This window comes from Sinocyclocheilus grahami, unplaced genomic scaffold, assembly GCF_001515645.1.
Source record: "Sinocyclocheilus grahami isolate Dianchi unplaced genomic scaffold, SAMN03320097.WGS_v1.1 scaffold815.1, whole genome shotgun sequence".
NCBI classification, from domain to species: Eukaryota; Metazoa; Chordata; class Actinopteri; order Cypriniformes; family Cyprinidae; genus Sinocyclocheilus; species Sinocyclocheilus grahami.
Window position 1 is genome coordinate 639,913 of NW_015505994.1, and position 16,471 is coordinate 656,383.

General features: G+C 34.5%; 1 long non-coding RNA gene across 2 annotated transcripts in view; it reads right to left on the reverse strand.

Annotated features, from left to right (window-relative positions):
- LOC107562271 (uncharacterized) overlaps nt 1-16,471 on the reverse strand; it is an 86,099-nt gene that overhangs the window by 46,900 nt on the left and 22,728 nt on the right. Inside the window, exon 3 of one of the 2 annotated variants that reach the window (XR_001605966.1) lies at nt 11,787-11,855. The exons of the other annotated variant lie outside the window; for it this stretch is intronic. This is a non-coding gene — a long non-coding RNA (uncharacterized lncRNA). Of the gene's footprint in view, nt 1-11,786; nt 11,856-16,471 lie in introns of those variants that run through there. 2 annotated transcript variants of the gene reach the window in all.

The window sequence follows — 16,471 nt, forward strand, 5'->3', positions numbered from 1 at the left end:
ATATATATATATATATATATATATATATATATATATTAGTAAATAATTTAGTTTAACGATGCTAGGAGCGCTTCAAGATTCCTGTCAATCCCTCTGAACTAATACATACATAAATAAATAAAAACATAAATAAGATAAAGACATAAAAATAATTTTTAAATAATATTTTATGTAATTGTATAAAAATAATTATAAAATAACATTATAAATAAAATACATTCAAGAAATTAAAATAATTAAATGTTATTTAATGCTAATAAATAAATAACAAATAAATTAAAAATAATTTTAAAATATTTTATTTAATGCTATAATAAAAAAACAATAAAATAACATATTATAAATACATAAATTTAAAGTAATAAAATAGATATTCAATGCCATAACAGAAAAATTTGAACATTTTGTATAATTTGTATATAGCACCTAAACCCTTTTTTTTTGATTCGGTCTCTCACAGTTGAGGTGTACCGACGATGAAAATTACAGATCTCTCCATTCTTTGTAAGTGGGAAAACTTGAAAAATCGGCAGTGTATCAAATACTTATTTGCCCCACTGTATATTGCTCTAGAATATATATCTTTTTATACTTGGTTTAACACGCTCTCTTTTGTTGAGCACAAAATGCTAGAAGTGCCTCAAGAGTCCTGCTAATCCCACTCTTGCTTTGCAACCTGTTGAAATTACCAGACAATCCGAACGGAGATCCGGTGTCACAAATCCAATGATATTGCGTGAAAGGCGAGGGCGTATAAGAATAGCTTTTATTGAGAGGCATAGGGGATAATTTCTCGGCATAATCCGGACTTTGACAGGGAAGGAGGGGAAGAACGCAAGGTTTTGCACGCCGTTCCCTCGCCCTTCTGGAAGCGTTCTGAGAGCGGGGAACCTTTTAGCAGCCAGTCAGAGGAGGATAATCTTCCCTCTCGCAGCACAATGAAGGAGATTACACAGAGAACATGTCAGCCGCCACTGGATTTGCCAGACACCACATCCCCTGTCCCTATCGATTTGCAGGCCTTTCATTCACGCTTTTCGCATGGGACTCACATAGCCCGACTGCAGGGCGCTATGCATCCCTCGTATTCCCTGGCTTTGTCTTGCTCGGGGTATATCGCGGCGTGCGTGTCAGCAGCTGTGTCAGTGTCACACCTGGCGGTGGATTTTGCATATGCTATCACTGCACAAGTTAACCCCAACATTACAGAGTACAGATGTTGCAATCCCCCATGCTACTTTATCAGAGCGAATATCAGCCCAGGACGGCAGCTGAGCATGGAACTCACTAATTTTAGGACAGATTTCATCTCCTGAGACATAATCTAATTAATGGAATAACCAATCAATACGGTGCATTTCCATTTTTAGCTGTAATTTGTGGGGGAGATCTGCTTGGTGGCTAAAATACAAAGTAGCATGCAGCATTACGGTGTGGAACTTGCATTCTAATAGTTTAATTTTGAAGTGAAATAATTTAAAATGCACAGCAGGGAACTCGCGATCTTATAATAAGCCTATAATTATTTAGCAAAAAAATGTAGTTAAAAAACAACTAAAAACCCATTATCTTTTTCTTAAGTTATGAATCATTTAGAAATAATCAGAATGTAATTTAAATGTAAATTGTAATTCGAGTGTAAGAATAATAGTTTGCTGAACGTGACGAGCGCTAACGTGGTTTTCAGCATTATGGTTAAATGTGGTGTCTTGGTTATATTGAATACATGTGCCAAGATATCATTAAGGCAGAGCAGGCAGACATCACTGGCTTGGTTGCACACACATGGCAAATGAGCTGTAAATCTGAGATCCACTGTTCGCCAACCATAATTTGGGTTTTCAAGTATGCATTCAAGCAAAAACTACCTTCACTCTTAAAAAATAAATAGGGTTTAAAGGGATAGTTCACCCAATAATGAAAATGTTGTCATTAATTACTCAGCCTCATGTCGTTCCAAACCCAAAAGACCCAAAAGGGAGATTTATACATCATCTGAAAGCTGAATAAATAAGCTTTCCATTGATATATGGTTTGCTAGGATAGGATATTTGGCCGAGATAAAACTATTTGAAAATCTGTTTTTTTTTTTTGGTTTGATATTTTGTCAATATCACAAAAAACTAATACTAGCAGAATTTTTTTTTTCAACTCAAGCTCACTGAAGAGTAAACAGTAAACATGCTACATACTTTATATAAAGTAATCAAATTTATAAAAACGCTGCAAATTCTTCACTGTGTGTAAATTAAATATATATTTATTTTTATTAAAGTTACAAAAGTGATTTAGTCAAGAGCAATGATACATTTTCTCTCTTTTCTTGTTTGATTCACATGAAATGCCAACCTGATCTCACGACGAAAACGTACCTGTGGGAACTTTTTCGCAAGATGCGAAATACGTAGCGCCATGTACGCTTCGTGACATATTCGATGTGAAATGTCCACTGAGTGGCATTAAAAGAGTGCTTGTTTTTTCCCCCAGAACAGATGAACGTACATATGGTACATTTTATGTGACATTGGTTTTGTTCGTGTCACCGCAGTTCTGATTTGAAATGTCCGTTGAGTGGCGCTATAACTCCAATGTTCCATGACGTTTTAAAATAACGTATCATCTGCACTACACCTAAATCTACCCAATGGTATGAACAAAAGCGAATGTGACGTAAATGCATGCCATTTTTTAAACTCTCATCTTTCAGCTCTTTCATCGTGAGTCATGTTTTTCACGGGATTCGTACCCAAGGATTCTGCATCCTAAGTCCAATTCCGTTCCGACTGAGGTACCAAGCCAGCTTGTTACGTCCGGAAAGCGAAACATATGGAGCTGTAATCAACTGTGTACGAAAACGATTACAAGTCCTCGCTGTTTTACCGCCTCTAGTGTTAATTTCTGTTGGAAACTGCAGTGATATGTACTTATTGGTACGTATTTCGCATCTTGAGAAAAAGTTCCCACAGGTACGTTTTCGTCATGAGATCAGGTAGCGAAATACAGACTGCAGAAACATTAGACTGCTGTCACTTTAAGAGCTGCCCGGATCCAATATACTGTAACACATGTGTTTGCTTTCACGTAAGACCAAAATTACTTTTTTTTTTTTTATCGAGGATACTTGCAAAGACTGTGATTTTGATGCATACAAGTGTGTGTATTTAACTGTTCAAGGCCTATAAAGTGGCAAAAATAACTTCAATACTCCCTCGTTCTATGAGCACCGCCTTCACGTACGCGCCTCTCTGAACGCTCAGAAACAGCATGCGCATATAGCAAAATTAGTTCTTTTTTGCTGCTGATTGCATTTCAACGGCTTAACATCACTGGTTTTTAAACCGCAATGCTTAAAATCATGTGCAAACAATACGTTTTCATGACCACGTAACACAGCAACATCATGTGAGCATGTAACCAGGATAGTGGATACTGGTTGACAGATTTCTACCAGTTAATCATGTCTACTGGTATATCGCCCTCCCCTAGTTATAATATTATATTATATATTTTCTTTTGTGTTCTGCAGAAAGAAAAAGTCACACAGGTTTGGAGCGACATAAGGGTGAGTAAATGATGACAGCGTTTCATGTTTGTTTGAAATATCCCTTCAAGACGCAATGTTGCTTTCTCCAGTAAATGTATCTTGTTTTGAGGACTTTTAGACATTTTTACTTGACAAAAGTTAAACAAGACGCTAATTAAAACTCTTTTCTTGAGGGAGAGAGTTCAGTCCTGACCTCAAGGTGCTCTTCATCCGTGTTGGGCATGTACAATAACTACAAAGTTAAAAAACGTTTCCATTCACTCAGCTCAGCGTTCCACATGAAGTCAGGAAAGCATTGCGTCTAGAGCAGGCTTTGAATAAAGAGAAAAAGCCTTCCTCCATTCAGCATACCAACACGCTGTGACACCCGTGACCCAGACCACCCACGCAGCGGGATTAAAACGCACCTCACCGGAAACTGACAGTGACCACTAGACTAAAGGTGTCCATTTTAGCCCAAAAAAGAGGGGGGGAAAATGGCTTCCACACTTCAGCGACTCAATATGCTAACTCCTGGAATGCGAAAACGATGTGTGCTTGTGCGAGGATGAAGGGACGCTTGACAAAGACGGATAGATTTGCACCGTCCGTGAAATGTCACTGATTCAGTGGAGGATGTCGCCTCCAGAGCGCTCGGCTGTGTGATAAGACTGACACATCAGCACTCGCTTTGGAAGTGGCATGGTGCCACTCTCTCGCTCTCTCTCTCTCTTTCTCACTCCTGTCATCCCTGACGAATGACAGTGGCCACCACTGCCATCCACCCACCTCATGGGAACGGCCGAGAGAGAATGAGCGCAATTAAAAAAATGGATGAGACGCAATCAGGGGAGGAAATGTCAATCGAGGATTTTCAGGTGGTCACGGGTTTAATTGAAGGGTGATGAGCCGACAGTTCTGCTTGCCTACTTTGAAAGGAAAGTGACTTGTTGACAGATTCCTGAAGAAAAAAGTCACTCTAGCTACTTGTAAACAACTAGGCGTTAGCTTTAAATACTGCAGTTTGTTGATTTCCTGTTGAAACAATACGTTTTAGTGGAGGGCTTATTGCTTTTCAGGTAATAGAATGTGTTTAAAATACAGTTATGAATTATGATTTGCTGCTTGTTAGGTGGTTGCTGGTGATATTAGGGGGAAGGAGTTTTATGATTTCTTAGAAATTACTGTGAAGAATTGACAAAATACAGTGGAAGAAAATCATATGAAAAACATACCAGTTTAAGTGTGGAAAAAAAACACTTTTTTTTTTTTTATGTAATACTTTTATTAATCAAGGATGCAGTAAATCGATCAAAAGTGACAGTAAAAATGTATTTGATAAAAATTTTCTTTTGAACTTTCTATTCATCAAAGAGTCCTGAAAGGAAGGATCATGTGACACTGATGACTGGAGTAATGAGACTGTAAATTCAGTTTTTCATCACATAAATAAATTACATTTTAAAATATAATCTGATAGAAAACAGTTATTTTAAATTGTAATAGTATTTCCCAATTTTACTGTTTTTACAGCATTTTTTTATCTAATAAATGCAGCCTTGGTGATCAAATTATTAAAAAAAATGTTTTTGTGCCCATACAAATGTTTATCAGCAACTGCACATTTGTTACTTGATTGATTGATTGATTGATTGATTGATTGATTGATTGATTGATTGATTGACTGACTGACTGACATTCAAATGTTCAGTTCTTGAATTATTTGGGATCATATGTTGCTGTCAATTACTGTAGAAGTCACATTAAAACTCAGTATTAATAGTAATTTTAAAATTAGGGGGGGTTAATGATCTCATATGCACCTGAAATGATTTATATTATTGGTATTCAAAAGCAATATTCTGCATTTGGAAAGATGGATTTCATTAGGATCACAAAGATAGATGCAACAAAACTTTTGATAATCATATTAAATTAAATTAAATTAAATTTAAATGCATCATTTCATAATCCATAAATATATATTTTTTTCTAATGGGCTTTTAAGGAGTAGTGCCACTGACCCAGGATTATTATCATTAACTAAAACTGAAACCCTAAAAAAATTTATTTGTTTACTTAAAATAAATGTTTTACAATTTTAACAGTTAAAATATGAAAGTAGTATATCAATAATACTAAGATAACACTACATTGATTCTAATAAAGGCACTGAGCTTAGAACAAATTCATATTGACGAACTTTGTCTGAATTTGTTTTATTTTGAACCTTATCTCACTATTATCACTTTTATTTTTTACATGCCTTCATACATTAAACCTCATACAGCCAGATTACACTGCAAAGGCACTTCATGCCGAAAACTTGGTATGACATGAAGACTTTATATCTTTGTGTATCAGACTCGCACACATTTACTCTCCGTGGCCTGAGAGTGACAGAAAGCGAAAGGCGAGTTATGCGACCAGAACTTATGAGACACGCTGAGGAAAAACCGAGAGTCCCTGTAGTGCAATTCACTATTGACCTACAATCTGACCTGCTGTTTGAACTCCAAACACTGCCCTCCCGCAACCCCTCTCCGACAGCCAAGCACCAGATATTACATGGATGTTTTTTACTCCTGGCTGGGTACTGCTTTCATCTTTTGTCCCTCTTTGACTTCTCTTTCCCACCTCAGGCCACGTTGCGTGTTCATATTCATACAAAGTTTTGCGTTGGCGTCTGCTTGCTCGCGTACGATATTTCTCAGTGCAGGATCCCGTTCCGTGTGACTTCATGGAAAACGTGTCCCTGCCGGAGACAAACTGTCCCACGCCCACTGGAGGTGTGTAACTAATAGCTCAGGTCAGCCACGCTGCCTGTATTTATGACACCGTGCCCTATGAAATACGAATGGGCGGATTGAGATGCATAACTTCCTCTCTTTTTTTAAAGCTTGAGACCATCAGATGCAACAGTGATAAAATGCCTTGGCTGAGAGGTAAACTAATAATAGTGTTCTCCACCTCAAACTGTCACGTTGATGCTCGAGTCTGGAGCATCTGAATATCCACAGCTAAGCCACCTGGGTAAGACCCACAATGCCAATTAAATAACGGGAGGAGGATGGATTTGAATATGTATGGGATATAAATGTGTGTTCTAAAATGGATAGTTCAAGTTCTGAAATCTGATTGGTTGAGGTTTCTATAAATAATGCTCTACTATGTTTCTGCTATATATATCTTGGCAGAAGAATTGGTTATTTGGGATGCTTTCTACACTCTTGAATATGAAGGTTCTTTATTGGCATTGATGGTTCCATGAAGAAAATTCAACATCCGTGGAATCTTTCCATTCCACAAAAGGTTCTTTAGATGATTACAATACTCTTCACACTAAGAATACAATGGTTATTTTAAGAACTGTTCACTGAAAGGGTCCTTGGCAAACCAAAAATAGTTCTTCTATGACACTGCTGCAAAAAAACTCCCATTTGGAACCTTTATTTTTAAGAATGCATCCTTATTGTCGTCGGTGGTTCCATGAAGAACCTTTAACATTCATGGAACCTTTACATTCCACAAAAGTTCTTTATATATCCTTAAAAATAAAGGTTCCAAAAGGTGGTTTTCACAGAGATGCCATAGAAGAACCATTTGAAGGTTCTTTGTGGAAGCGTCAATGACAATAAAGAACTTTTTTTACTTTCAAGAGTGTTCTGTAAAGAACCTTTGAATGATCCAAAGAACCTGTTTCCACTATGAAGAACCTTTTGTGGAATGGAAAGTTTCTTCATGGAACCACTGATGCCAATAACGAACATTTTGAACCTTTATTTTTACAAACATGATGAATTTGGCTGGGTAACTTGTTCCCAAACCATTTATGTTACAGTAGAAGAACCATTTGAAGGTTCTTTGTGGAAGCGTCAATGACAATAAAGAACTTTTTTTACTTTCAAGAGTGTTCTGTAAAGAACCTTTGAATGATCCAAAGAACCTGTTTCCACTATAAAGAACCTTTTGTGGAATGGAAAGTTTCTTCATGGAACCACTGATGCCAATAACGAACATTTTGAACCTTTATTTTTACAAACATGATGAATTTGGCTGGGTAACTTGTTCCCAAACCATTTATGTTACAAAAATAAATGATACCAACATGCGGGATGTTGAGGACAAGTGATTTGACTTAGGATTTTCCTGTAGACTTGTATGAAGGTTTTACCATAGACTTGGGGTTGGGTTTGTTAGAACAGCTAGAAACACCCTAGCAACCACCCAGAACACCTTATCAACCACATAGCAACACCTCCGCAATGATTTTTCATATAGCAGTTCTTGTTAGTGTTATCAGTGTTTGGAGTTAGTACAATTTTTTTATGTTGGAAAATGCATTTATGTTGGCTGCATTTTTTATCAAAAATACAGTAAAAACAGTAATAGTGTGGAATATTATTTCAATTTAAAATAACTCTTTTCCATTTATATACATATATTTTAAAATGTAATTTATTCTTGTGATCAAAGCTGAATTTTCAGCATCATTACTCCAGTCTTCAGTGTCACATGATCCTTCAGAAATCATTCTAATATGCTGATTTGCTGCTCAAGAAACATTTCTTATTATCAATGTTGAAAACAGTTGTGCTGCTTCATAATTTGGTGGAAAACGTTGTACATTTAATTTTTTAGGATTCTTTGATGAATATAAAGTTCAAAGGAAAAGCATTTATTTGAAATAGAAATATTTTGTAATGTTATGAAACAATGTTTCTGTCACTTTTGGGTAATTTAATACAGTGGTCCCAACCCTGGTCCTGGAGGCACCCCAACACTGCACATTGCATGTCTCCTTTCTCTGACACACCAATTTCAGGTCTTGGGAGTCTGACTCGAAAGAACGTCTCGGTTACGTATGTAACCCTCGTTCCCTGAGGGAGGGAACGGAGACGAGATTGGTCCCGCTAAGCGAGATCCCAATTTCGTCGGTCCTCCGACGTGACGTCGAGAGTGACCGACTGAAAGGGAACACTTCATTTATGAGTCCACTTTCCATGAGCCAGTCATTTCTCAATAAATAGTGCTGTTCTGCTTTATTTCACTCTGAAATGTCACATTGCAAAGTGTGGGGTGTGAGTGCCATGTTATGTTGACTTAAAAGTGGCCTCTTAATTAATTATCAAAACTTCTAACAGCTAATAATAAGTCATGGAAAAACTTCAACGCTGCCTTTCCGCTGATCTAGACAAAAACGTCTAGTGCTCACCTGACAATGGGGACAATATTTCACTGTGTTATACTCTCACAGGAGGCAGTCAGAGCTGCGGAGCTCTTTCTGCCGGTAGCAAACACATTCACAAATGACCATTTATTACTTCCCACTATTTTTAAAGGGAGAAATGACAGCCTCTCTGTCAAATCTAACAAGGGAATAGCTTTCAGGTGCTTACTCCCCAATAACTCATCACAGCGACCTTTTGAACAGGAATTAGGGCACTTTTTATTTTTGCTCAGGAGCACCTTTTAGGCCTTTTGCATTTTAATATCTGAAAGTAGCACAGCAGACGTCATAGATGCACAATGGCTAACTGTCGTAATGTTGACAATCATTCAAAGCAGGACACAGTAAAAGTACCAGACAGCAACAACATGGCATAGGAAATGGCATTTGCAATCGACGTGAGATAAAATATTGAAATAGGAAATATGTAAAAAGTTGTACAGGGTCATTTTAGAGAACTAAAACCATAAAAACAAACTTTTTTTTGTTTTACTTGAAATCAAATAAATGCTAACTGAAATAAAATACAATTTAATTTACTAAAATAAAACAAAATATTAAAAACTATTTATTTTAGCTATTTGCCAAGGCAACATTTCTCATTTTAAGTTGAACTTGATGTACTAAAATCACCAAAACTAAAATAAAAATTTATAAAAACTATATAGACATTTTGATATTGTGTGTGTGTTCTCATATAAAAAAAAAATCTCATTTATATATATATATATATATATATATATATATATATATATATATATATAGATAGATAGATAGATAGATAGATAGATATACAGTATATTTGTGTTCTCCTATATATATGAGAACACAAATTACAAAAAAATTACACAACCACAAATCAAAATTACTAATACCTTAACTAAAAACAAAAAGAGAGAATATAAAAATGAATTCAAATGATTCAAAATATTAATAAAAACTATAGTAGGATCTCAAAGATGCTGAAATAAAACTGGTAGTAGGAGTATGATACTATTTCAGTTTTTCTCCTTAAAAATTTCATCTTTAATTCAATGTGTTACTTGCAGATTCTTTGTAATTAGTTTTGAAATGTACTTGCAATTTCTGAAGTTGTAAGCAGTTATTATAATGAACTAAACCTAAAAACAAACATTTCATTTTGTTACATTGAAATAAAATAAGCCTTAATTGAAAACAAATCAAATATTTTATTTCAGCTAGTTGCCAAAGCAATATTTTTTATTTTAATTACGTTTAAATTGATAAATAACTAAAACTAAAGTAAAAAAGTATTTTAAAAAATGACTAAAAATGACAAAAACACAACAAAATTACTAAAAATTTCAGTAAAATGAAAATGAAAACACAGAATATAAAAATGAAAACTGATTTAAAATATCTCAAATATACTAATTCAGTGTGATTCTTTGTAATGAATTTAGAAATGTACTAGCTATTTCTGAGTGAAAATAGTTTACACCAAAGTTTTCCAAGTTTGGACTTGGTTTCATCTGCTGGCAATTGATTGGATTCTGAAATGTGGTCTTGTGAATGAATCGAATCTTTTGAATGAATCAATTGATTCGGTTCACAAAATGGTCAGAATGAATCAGTTTTTGTTTTTTTGGTCATTGATAACTCTATCCAAAACAAATATTTTCTTCTTTGGAATAATGTGCACTGATAAATAATCCATGATAAGTTCAGAAACGTGTAATTAGGGTCCATTTAGATTTTATGGTAATTTGAGTCTTTTCACATACTGTAATAGTAGCTAAATGTTCAGAGGACAAATGATGGCACCACATGGCAATATAAAAAGAGAATCTTTAACAGAAAATTAGATCTTGTAAATATGACATAAATACATGAATCATGTGTTTAATATTGTGGAAATCTGAGCTCGGGGCTGTCGAGTCGCTGCTCGGTGCACACAGACGTGGAGACGCGAGCTCTTTTCTCCGTCTGCTTCACTCTCATCCCAAATCCATTTTCAAATCTCCACACTCTAATGTTTGGATATTTCTTTAGCATTATGTACCAATTCGGCATGCTTGGCCCTCTGGGAAATCAGTTACCACACCCCTTTCTGCTGCCATCAGGACGAGAACGATAGTGTATTTCTTTCGGTGGTTTCAGAGTACCAAACCAAATTAAGTAAGTGAATGAAGGCGGCGAATGGAAAAGCCAGCAGGGCTCTCGTTGCACCGTCTCTGTCCTTGGCGTTACCGTTGAGTGTTGTCTAAATAATTCACTAATAAAACGAAACATAACAGACACCTCCAGATGCCCTGAAAGCACGCGGTTAATCCCATAAAATAAAATCAAGAATTTTTTTCTTTATCTCAAGGCTGAGATGAAATAATAACGCAATATTAAAGTGTGCAAGAGAGCACAGCCCTCACAACAAATAACATGGCGCCTTGGGTATACAATATTACAGTCAGAAAGATTGTGCTTCTCATATCACAGATTCTGTTTCAGCAGTTTGGTAACTTTGAAGTCATCATGAAATGCCATTTGCAATCTATTTGACTTCTGTAATCTGACGTATTTCTGTAAAATAGACAGAAATTCTATTTCTAGAAAATAGACAGAAATTCTATTCTAAATTCTAATTCTATTTCTCTAATAGAATTAGAGAAAATGTTATAGTCATTGGTTATACACTACTGTTTAAAAATACTGGAGTCAGTATAGATGATTTTTTTATGTATTTATTTATTTTTAATTGAAAGAAAATAAGACTTTTATTCAGAAATAATGCATTCAAATCGAACAAAAAAACAAATTCTGTTCAATCAAAGAATCCTGAAAAAAAAAGTATCTCGGTTTCCACAAAAATATAAGCAATTATTAGATATTAGAATTATTATTATCAGCATATTACAATGATTTCTGAAGGATCATGTGTCACTGAAGACTGGCGTAATGATGCTGAAAATGCAGCTTTGATCACAGAAATAAATGACATTTTAAAATATGTTAACATAGATAAACTATATTAAATTGTAATAATATTTCACAATATTATTGTTTTACTGTATTTCTTTTGGTAACTTTGAAGTCATCATGAAATGCCATTTGCAATCTATTTGACTTCTGTAATCTGACGTATTTCTGTAAAATAGACAGAAATTCTATTTCTAGAAAATAGACAGAAATTCTATTCTAAATTCTAATTCTATTTCTCTAATAGAATTAGAGAAAATGTTATAGTCATTGGTTATACACTACTGTTTAAAAATACTGGAGTCAGTATAGATGATTTTTTTATGTATTTATTTATTTTTAATTGAAAGAAAATAAGACTTTTATTCAGAAATAATGCATTCAAATCGAACAAAAAAACAAATTCTGTTCAATCAAAGAATCCTGAAAAAAAAAGTATCTCGGTTTCCACAAAAATATAAGCAATTATTAGATATTAGAATTATTATTATCAGCATATTACAATGATTTCTGAAGGATCATGTGTCACTGAAGACTGGCGTAATGATGCTGAAAATGCAGCTTTGATCACAGAAATAAATGACATTTTAAAATGTTAACATAGATAAACTATTTTAAATTGTAATAATATTTCACAATATTATTGTTTTACTGTATTTCTAATCTTCTGCCTTGATAAGCATAATATTTTTTTTTTACTAGCCCCAAACTGAAGTGTACTTAAAGAAATTATATTATTAATTTTATTTTGTTTATAAATTTTATTTTTTTTTAATTAATTTTTATTATTAATTATTTACTTTAATGTTTTAGATGTATAACCCATGACTATAAAACAATAGTTTTATATTATTCCATTTAATTCAGTGGTCATTTGCAGTGCGTCATGGCATAATAAAAGAGCACAGTCCTTATACATTTTTCTTTTTTTTTACTGCAAATAATGGTTTATCTGAATAATGAAATGATTCATCTCAGAGCTTTTTTTTTTTTTTTTTCCCTGAAATCCCTGTGGAGAAAATGAATGAGAAAAATACCAAGATTGATTGCTGCCAAAAGTGGGCAGGTACTGTTAAATTCTATAAAAGACTGGGGACATTTTGCTAAAGTATTAGGAAGGCCATTTTTTTAACAATGTGCACTCCTGAGTCATACACAATAAGAACATGTATTAAGACAGAAAATATGGTCCATTTTGATTTAATGTTGTCAGTGAAAGCAGTACAGAATAAGGCTGTGACGTTAAAGCTTGAAATGGGCTTTTTCTCTCTATAATCATAGTTGTTAAATGTGTTTACACATGATTCCACACATTTTCTGTTTGTTCAACAAGAAGCCCACTTTTCATGCACCTTTCCAGCTCCAAAAGTGCAGCGGTTTATTTAGTGTTCGGCTTTGCAAATTTTGTTGCACATTTTGCAAGAAAAACAACACTCGACACTATTTAGAACAGAATGAGAATCCCTCCGTGCACCTGGCATGGCTGCCAATGGTAAATGAGCTGAGAAAAAACTCATCATCTGTCTGCCGTTATCATTAGCAGCAATAATTATGTTTACAATGCCCTCTCATCATCTGTGGGAGCTGCGGCGCTCAGATGAGCGACTCGTCCCCCCGCGCGCGTGGCGGATGTTGCGGTTTTGAAGGACAGCTATGATCTTTGTCTTTCAGATCAAGCTTCATGTTACTCTGCCAGCTCTCACATCAACCTGCTCTCTGATCTCACAGAGACACAAAGTGTCTGACACATTCACTCACAACGCTTGCCCGCTCTTTTACTGTTTGCCCTTGACAGATGCTTGCGGATCAAAATTTTGCTTGTGGAATTACTTTATACAAATGTATATGTGCTGCTTTGCCAGCTGGGTCAAGTCTGAAGATGAGCTCGAGTCACTGTAGTGTCTTCATTTTATACTCCACTGTTGCTTTTTAGCGAAAAAGCCTTTTGTGTTTTGGACTCGGAGCCTTAATAACCTCTCTTTATAATCTAATATGCCATACTTCTATGGCTGAAGCAAGCGTAGCCGCTTTATTTATTCAGTTCTCGACAGCCTGCTTGTTTTCCGCTAACATTATGTGGTTATTAAAGTTGCAAACAATACAGCATGTTGTGAATCAACAAACGGCTGCGGACGCTAAAACAGGTGCATGCAAACTCTCCTAAAGAGGCTAGCGGCGCACCTGTTTAAATGCTCCAAATAGTGTAATTGATGTATGCTCAGCCAGCGAATAAGTCTGAACTGACATACAGGCAGCGGCGCTCATTTATAACTTTAATAAGGCAGAAATGCATTACACAGTTTCTTCTTGCTCCGTCCCCACTAGGCAAGTATTGATGTATTCAAAGAGGACGCTGCCCCACTGGATGTATCTTGTTTCCTTGTTTCTTTGGCTACCTTTGCAGGAATTGTTTTTGCTTGTACTTTCTACAGATGGTGATAGATACAGTTGGTGAGATGCATATTTAAAGGTGTCCGTAGACAATTCAATAACTGTTTCCCCATTACAAAGTTTTTTTAAATAGTACTTTTTCAAATATGGTTTAAATGATGTACACCCACATGAGATGTGTAATATCAGCAGTCTTGGAAAGCCTTTCATCCAATCAGATTCAAGGAACAGAACTAACTGTTGTGAAAAAATATATTACATATGAATATTTTAATGGTTTATATGAGCAAATTGTGTGTATATCTATGTATCTTTTAACTTTTTTCCAGAAACGGTACACACATATAATGTTATTTTTGTTTTTAATTAGAAATTGCATTTTATAAATTGATGATTTCTATATAATTTCAACTAATTGTTATAGAAACTGTGTGTGTGTGTGTGTGTGTGTATGAACATATTAGAATGAATATGTATAAATGTATATCAAATACATGTTTAATGTTTATTTAAAATAAAATGAAAAGTTTAATGTTTTTAAAACAATTAATTAAAAATAATTCATTTAATTAAAAAAATAATTTAGTTTATAATTTCATATTATATTGTACATTTATTCACATAAAATGTATATATAATTGTAACATAATAGCTTATATGTATGTGTGTATGTATACATATATATATGAACATCTTAGTGTGATAATGTGTTTAATGTTTAATTAAAAATAATAAAACATTTTAATTAATTAAAATAAAATAAAAATTTTAATGTGTTTTATGTACATTTTATAATTGTATATTATATTGTACCTTTAATTATATAAATTGTATATATAATTATAACTATATATATATATAATTATAACTATATAAATATAAATATATATATAAACTAATTGTTATATGATTTTGTTACATACACATTAAAAACAAATATACCAATTAGTTTATATATATATATATATATGTATGTATGTTATTCAATAACAATTCAATTCAATTCAATTCAATTGAAATTGATATATGTATGTTATTCAATACATTTTTCAGAAATTTTGAAATTGTATTTATATATACGTAATTGTATTTATATATAAAAATTGATATGTAGATTATGTATTAACATCTACAATCTTAAGGCTGACATATCACCAGCAGGACTGGTATTATTTTAATGAAATGGAGATGGTAGAAACTGACTCCAGGTCAGGCGTTTGAGATCGCTTTCTAAGCGTGCTTTAATGTCTGGCCTTGACTGATGGCTAGGAAAAGCTCTTAGGAGAGTCTCATCTCTGTTTATCAGACACACTGAGTGGAGCAAACACATGGCTCAGTGGCCATATGCTACATTACATCCATTACGGCGTCTGGATAGAATACTGATGTTGACTGAACCCGCACACACATACACACGCACACGCCAATAATTGCATCTTATTGTCAGTCTCTGCTTTATGGTCTCATTCCAATACTGCTGATGAAACCGTTCAATTAGTTTTTGTCAGTTCATTTAAAGCTGAGTAACATTTTATTGTCAAATACGTTCTGCTCTCGGAGTAGGAAAGACAAAGACCTGGCAAACATACCAGATGGATTCGGATGGCCATTACGGAGACAACAGGTGACAAAACCCGACAGAATACGGCTGGAACAGAAGCTGAGAGGTCAAAGGTCAGAGGTCGTTCTCATACTTTAAAAAGACGTCTCAGTTTAGTAAGGGGATCGTCAATGCGTTTACGTTTATTTGTCTCATGGTTTTGATAGTTTCTCCAGCTCTCAGTGTTGATTTTAGCTGCTAGATGAGCACAGCTGAACTTAATGGCACTGAGCAAGTAGAAAGAATCTATTATATTTCCAACTAGATAATTGGAAAGCGTGTAGTTATGTCTCGGAGCCAGTGAAAATGGCCGGATTCCATTTTGCCGTCACACTCCAATCGCTGACATCTTTGGGCTAATGTGGAAAAGTGCCATGGTGGTTTTAACAATTTTCTGTCTTATAAGAAACATTAAGGTTGGAAAGTTGGTTATTAGGACTAGATTTTCACTTTCTCCGGAGAAACTGCAAGAGATACTTACCCATGCAAAACTGTAGGGTGTTGGAAATGGTTGTCAGGGGGTTGCCATGCAGTTGCTAAAGTGTTTTGATTGGTTTTTTGCATGTTGTGCTAAAAGGCAGTGAACTGCAGTCCTAAGTCTGAATATAGGTATTCTGGGTCTCCTCTGAATAACTGCGATAATATGAGATTTTTTGCTGGTTTTAATGTATAAGTTGTGCACCAAAGTTTAATATTTAAGGGCAGGGCTTTAGAAAAACATATTCGTGGAATTAGTGGCTGGGATATATGTATGTATGTATGTATGTGTGTGTGTGTGTGTGTGTGTGTGTAT